Source organism: Passer domesticus, chromosome 4 (assembly GCF_036417665.1).
Source record: "Passer domesticus isolate bPasDom1 chromosome 4, bPasDom1.hap1, whole genome shotgun sequence".
In the NCBI taxonomy this organism is placed as follows: Eukaryota; Metazoa; Chordata; class Aves; order Passeriformes; family Passeridae; genus Passer; species Passer domesticus.
Genome location: NC_087477.1, coordinates 75,833,987 through 75,840,146, shown reverse-complemented (window position 1 = coordinate 75,840,146; position 6,160 = coordinate 75,833,987).

Sequence of the window (6,160 nt, the reverse complement as noted above, 5' to 3'; positions counted from 1 at the left end):
GTAGGAGTGCTGAGCAGATTCTGCTGATCTCTTTCTCCTACGTTTTTGAATGAAAACGTTTTCTTTACAACATTCTGCCTTTCAAAGACGTTTACAACCTGATTTTTCTGTGAGAGCAGAGCAGTTGTTGCCGAGGTGCTCTATATTTCCTCGATATAGAATCACAGAATCCTTCAGGCCAGAAAAGATCTCGAAGATCACGAAGTCCAAACATCAAATCTGCACCGTCTATGCCACCACTAAACCCTGCCACCAAATGCCACATCTCCAGGTCTTTTGAACAGCTCCTGAATGGTGATTCCACCGCTTCCCTGGGCAGCCTATTCCAATGCTTAACTACCCTTCAGTGAAAATGTTTTTCTTTACTATTAAATCCAAATATGGCATCATGGAGTCTTTTATTTTGTTCATGTTACTGATATCCAAAATGCAGAGTGTCTGCAGCTCTTGGGTCCTATGACTTCTGTCAGTGTGGAAGTATTTTGAGGCAAAGAGTTTCTGTGTGAATAAATTATATATTAGTACATTGTGGTTTTGTTTTTTTTCTGCCATACCTAATCATGCATTTTTTTGGTACCATCAAACAATTTGTACTCAAATCTGATTTAAGACAGACCTTTTGTATGCAGCGAGCTGATATTTTAGAACAGCAAAATCAGAGTTGAGGCAATTTGTGTAGCACAAAAATATCCAGAATTTCTGTCTCAGTATGGGAGTTCAGTATGTAGCTGGGGGGGAATTACTTATCCACAAGTAACTATTTATCTGTTACTTTGTACAGAAAAAGGAATACATTGTAACTAAGACACCGAGATAAATTACTAAATTGGAAACAGAATAGGAAGTTAATTAAAGCAAAAGGTTTAAAAATAGCTGTAAAGGAATTGCAGTAGTTTAGTCATATAATCCACGTGTAATTATCACTGGTAACCTTTGCTCCCCATTAATTAATTATAGCTGTTCAAGGTAGGCACCAGTATTGGTAAGTCTTTGGTACATGCTTATCTATCGGGTAAAATCCATGAGATAGTGTAAAAAAACCTAATTAGGCAGGCAAGACTAGTGATGTTCTCATCTTCTAATTGTGCAGAAAAGTAACCAACTCCTTTTAAAGCTGTGTTGGGAGAGGTAAATCAGAACACTTTGTACAGCTGGTTGTCTTCAAGCAGTAGCTGTAACAGAGTTCGCCTGGTTCTGCGAGGTGGCACAAACCCCACCAGTTCAGGTGGCTGGACTGGCTGTCCTTCAAAAGGATGGCTCTGTTCCCCTAAAGTGATGGTGGGATTTGGTGCTGCCTTTCTCAGGAGAGCCACGCTGCAGGCTGATGGAAGCTGAGGAAGGTTCTTACACACACTCTGTTCCAGTGCTTTCCTTGAAGTATCTATTTTTTAACACTGTCAGTGTTAGGGCACTGAGCTGCATGGCCATCTAGTCCGAGCTGCTGTGACTTCTGTGCTTTTATCTAAGTGTGACTTGAGAAGGGAGCCTGTTCTGTGATGTGTATCTGGAATGTGAGGATTTGCATAGTCAGTTTGGCTCCAGCCCTATCACCTGCAGATTTGTCCCTCTGGCTCTTAACTGAGGAGCCATCAGACGCCCTGGAGATTAAGACAAAGTGCCAGCCCACTGTAAGAGCTTTTGTCCTGCCAGATACTTGTCCCTCTGTTGGAATAAAGTGCTTTATTATTATTCTTTTAACCTAAATTTTGTTTAGCTTGGGTAGTGATTTTCAGTGTCATATGGCAAATATAAAAAGGCTCATTCCTCAAGGATTTCTGGAGCTGGAAAGGGCATACTTGATTTCTCTGGAATGCTTTATATCCCTCAAGATGTTGCATTGCACAGATAACTGTCTGCAGATGTTTCTTTCCTGTACGTTGCAGGTCCCTATTTCAAAGGAGGAGATGTTGAATATGAAATTGTTGAGAAGAGTTGGAGCGTGCTACAAAATTGACCAGGGGGACACCCTGGATTCACCCACCCAGTCATGAGAGTATTGAAATAAGAGCCAGACACAGGCAAGGGTTCATTTCTTTGAATCTGCTTTATAATTGTTTTAAGAAAGGTGCAACTTTTTCTCACACCAAAACCAGTGCTCCATGACTTTCCCAACCTGCAGTTTTAGCTTGTTACCTGTTGAAATATTATCTATCTAGTGCTGCACTACCCAGAGCAGGGTGCTGGGTTCCCTGCCAGATTCTGGATAATTGTTTGTACCGAGCAGGACATTCAGGGGCAGAGCCTGGAGTTATCCTGGGTCAAGGAAAGCAGCACAGCATCAGGTACCCTCCTAGGCAGGGGTTTCAGTTTGGTGTTGGCACTGATCTCTCAGTGAACAAGAAGCTGCTTTACTGTTTCTTAGGAAGTGCTGAGGCATGTGCAGCAAACACAGCCTTGGCACCATTGGCACCTCGTCCTGCAGTGGCAAGCATGGCAGTGTCTGAGCCAGCAGGGCTTTGGGCTGTGGTTCATGCTGTGCTCACAGGGGCCAGCCCAGGAAGGCAGAGAGAGCAGTAGATTGTGTATTATCACACAATTTATCCTCCTGCTCCCCCAGCATTGCCATCAGGACTGAATAACAGCTTTTCTGTGAACTTTCGTGTGTGTATCTTGAGTTCTAAATACCACATCTTTTCCACAGGCTTTTAAAGTGCAGTTTCCTAGGTTTTGAAAGCAGAAAAACAAGATAAATTTCATCCTTTGATATCAGGCTGGCATGTAAGTTTTCTGTGGGGTTAAGCATTTAGAGCTGTCAGGGGCACTAATGGGGTAACTGGTAGTAGTACAAGTCTAATATCCTTTATGGTAACTAACCCAATTTCTCAGTGGGTCTAAGGTACACAGTTAATTGTCTTTAAGTAGTGGTTGACTTTATAAAATGGTATTTAATGTCAATTTGAAGACCTGTAAATACATTATACATTTTTATGGTAATTCAGTTTGTAAATGGTGCTTATTATGGGTTAATGCAATTGTGTGGGTGCATCATTTTGTGTGGGAGTTTTATTTGACCCATTTTAAGACTGCTGTAGCAATGTGATCTGAAAGGACACATGGGCTGAGAATTTACTCAAATAAAACCAGATTATCTGACTTCCTCAAGTCCAAGACAAAGCTTCCTTGTGGAACCTCCTGTGTCAGCTGTGACACAGCCATCTCCCTTCCCTGGCAGGCAAAGCCTCTGGAAGAAATAAAGATAAATAAAGATAAAAGCCATGAAAAATGTGCTGGTATGTCTTGTCCTGTGAATTGGCACGGCATGATGGGCAGTAATTATTTCAGTGGTGCTCCATCCAGCTGCCTGTGCCCGGGATTATGCTTATTGCTGTCATACCCTCTTGCAACTTCAGTCACATGATTTTGTGATTATTTTCCCTCTCAAATAAACTTCAAAGTGATGTAGTGACTTAAGACCTATGATGAAAATGGCCCATGAAGAGGAAGAGGCTGAACTCCAGACAGTAATTTCCCTTTTGTCTTGCTCTAGAGCAGTTTAACTTGATACACTCCTGCTCTGGGCTCTGATGTGTGGCTGATGGGGCCTGAACTGAAGGCCAGCAGTGATGAAACCATTTCATTGAGGTCTCTGTAGAGCAGCACACCTACCTGAGGGGTCCCATCCCTGAAGGAAGTCCCATCTGTCCCATCTCTTTGGAAACAGATCTGTTTGGTTGCCTTTGCCACCTCTTCCATTGTCTTCCTTTTACTCTTGATTTTAGTAAGATTTTTAATAGATTAATGTAACAAAAGGAAGATTTAAAATTGTTATTTTAAACATGAAACTACGAATGCAGAGCTCAACTAACTTCTCAATGACTTCTAATAAATAAGAACACCATCACTATGAGCAGTCCAAATACCATTAATCAGACCTAACAATGTGAGAAATTAAAGACCACTAGAGGTTTTGAAAAGCCCCTAGGACCTAAAACACAAAGTGTTGCACACAAATAAATTTGTTGTTTTAAAGTCACATATTTGCCCATGCACTCTGCTTCAAATTGTCTCTGCTTATGATGATATGGCCAAGTGGTAGAAAGGCCTTGCATTGGATCATCTGTTACTTGACATCTCGTGGCATACAGTGGATAAAACATCCTGTTGTTATTTTGCTGGAGGCATAATGCTTTCAGCAGCTGTCACAGTGGAATTGTGCTGTGAAATGAGGGGTATTAAAGGTTGTGACATCAGGGCACGTTGAGACAATGCTCTGATCTTCCACAAGGAAGTCATGAAGTTTTCAAGGAAGAATGCTTCCCTCTTCGTAAGCCCCAGGACTTTGTTTGCCAACACCTATAAGTTTCTTTCCTTTTTTTCTCTTCCTCATTATTATGTTTCAGAAACTATTCTTCACCTTATTTAATTTTTTATCACTCTTCTTGCACGTGAAATTCAGGAATGTAGGACTGGATGAGATGTCCTACATGACCACTTGCTGTCATGTGCCATGTTACTACATCAGTCTTTTTATAAGCTATTAAACTCCATGTTGCAACTGGCTTGACTGTTTTATCCTGCTGCTGAAGGCAGAAGAGTATTCCAGAAACTCACTGCTCTGGCAAGGATTGCTATCTTCTAATTTCCCAGCTAGACTACACCTATTTTTATGAACAGCTTCTTCTCTTCTTTCTTTGCAAAGCGGATGAACTTTGAATTAAAGTGGAATTTTCAGCCTCTGTAACAATTTTTTTGCTCCTCATTTCTCTGTTTTAATGATATTTAATACTTTCCTTGCCACACCTCTTGATGGAGTCCAGGGTGCAGTTTGCATTATTTGCAGTGAGAATGCACAGTTGGCCTAAATGGGCTTGTGCTCAGCCCAGCAATGGCCTGATTCCTTGGTCCTTCTGCTGGGCTGATGCTCAGCCAGTTCCCCCCTGTCCTCATGCCTGGGTTTTCCATCAAGCCTGAGCTGTTTCTTGGCCTAGTCCTGAAATTTATCAAGATCTCTCTAGATTGAGTTCTGCCAGTCCTCATGTCAGCACTCCTTAATCTGGCATCCATAAATGTGCTCGGGGTGCACTCTGTGTCATCATCTCACACACACTGTTCTTCACTGGCTGCACGTCAGCCATTCCCTGAGCCTGGCCTTCCAGCCAGTTTTAAACCATCTGACAGACTGGCTGCCCAGCCCTTCCTTTCTCAAAAAAACCCATTTTTTGGTGTCATTGTATAAATTAAAGTAGAATATAACTGAGGGTTTTTTGTTTTGTTTTTGTTTTTGTTGGTTTTTTTTGTCATAGGTCCCACACTGAACACTTGATGAGAGTTTAAAAGCCCAGCCATCACAGAAAGGACATATTAAAATAATCTGGGTAGGAATTACAGTATCTAGAATTGTGTTACACGTGCCCTTTTCCACCATTTGAGATGCTCCATGTGTGATACAGCTGGATGTTCCAGGTGGGATTTGAGAGATGTAGGTATCTGGGCCTAAAACTCTGTGAGTCAGTAGAGAACTTGGATTTCCCAGCCTGTCTCTGCCTGCTCTGAATCCTGGCCAACACAAGATAGAAGTACTCAAATTTAGAAGTTGATAACTCTCACAGACAAAATTTCCTGCTTTGAGTGGTAGCTCCTGACCCAGTGAGCTTTCCAGAGTTACTGCGGATGTATTTCTTACTCTTATAATTAAAAGAGACATTCCTTAAGACAGTATTTGCTTCAGTTCCATGCATAAAGTCAAGTAATTCTTTCTCTCTTTCTCTATCTCTCACACACAAAATTTGATGTAAATCATTAATAAAAAAATTTAAAAAATTCACCCAGCTCTCCAGCTTGTCTGACTAAACCATAAATACCAGTTAGTGCCTGACAGTTAAGATCTCTGGTGTTAGTTCAGATTCTGCTATGAGAAGTTGAGTCTTTTTTGGAAAAACACAGATTACAGTAGGGAAAAAAATGCAGACATGTCCAAATACCATGACAAGATAAATATATCTGAGGAATCTGGCTGAAATCAAAACATCTGTCATCATTTAAGGGATACTATGAACTTGAACTATAGTCCCTTAAAGATAAAATAAACTGAAAGCTTTTCAAGGTTTTTATGCCAGCAAATTCTCTCCACCTATTTTTGTTTTGGAAATAACACTTAAAAGTGTTTTATTTTTGCTCTTTTCATTGCTATGAGAACAATCCAAATAAGCAGGGGAAGATT